This window comes from Sinohyriopsis cumingii, chromosome 13 (assembly GCF_028554795.1).
Source record: "Sinohyriopsis cumingii isolate HCF-2022 chromosome 13, ASM2855479v2, whole genome shotgun sequence".
NCBI lineage: Eukaryota > Metazoa > Mollusca > Bivalvia > Unionida > Unionidae > Sinohyriopsis > Sinohyriopsis cumingii.
In genome coordinates, this window is record NC_142973.1 from 57,993,799 (window position 1) to 57,994,533 (window position 735).

Sequence of the window (735 nt, forward strand, 5' to 3'; positions counted from 1 at the left end):
GGTAACAAACCAAGTTTCTCTACCATTAAGCCTTCTTATGGTGACCTAACACCCCCACTACCCATAGATAGCCTATTACTGGGTACCAGACTCTTACAGTTCTGATCATATTGGATCAACCTATTTATGCAGAATGAATGGGTGACCTAGGTCGGAGGGAATTCAGATTTCAAGTAGCGAGATTAATAAGTAAAGACATATATATTTAAATGATTTAAATACAATATAAGCCTGAAGCATCCAGATTCATTGTAGTTAAAAAGGTTGTTGAGCAGCAAGAACAACTACTGTATTGGCAAATGACTATTATTGTTTTATTGATATAACATACTATGTGTAGCCATTGACCCTGTATAATTTAGTTGGGTCTTCTCTATTTTGTTTTTTTGTTGATCATGATGTAATGCAATTAATATGTTTTAGTAAAGTGGCAACTAGTTTCCACCTAGTACTAAACTGGCAATTAAATATTGAGTCAATTACCACACTATGGCAACTTTTGGGGGGAAACGATCACGAGGTAGATGTTCATTCCCTCTTCAGTCTTTACACTAAGATAATTACATTTGAATAACTGCTTTTCAGTGTAATAACACATATACATCCAAACGAAACAGGTTTCCTTGCATTATTAAATATAATGCTATTGTGTTGCAGTTGCCAATTAGGCTGCTGTCACTCTGGATAGAAAAGAGTCATTCTGTTTCATAAACACTTCTTAGAAAACAACAGATA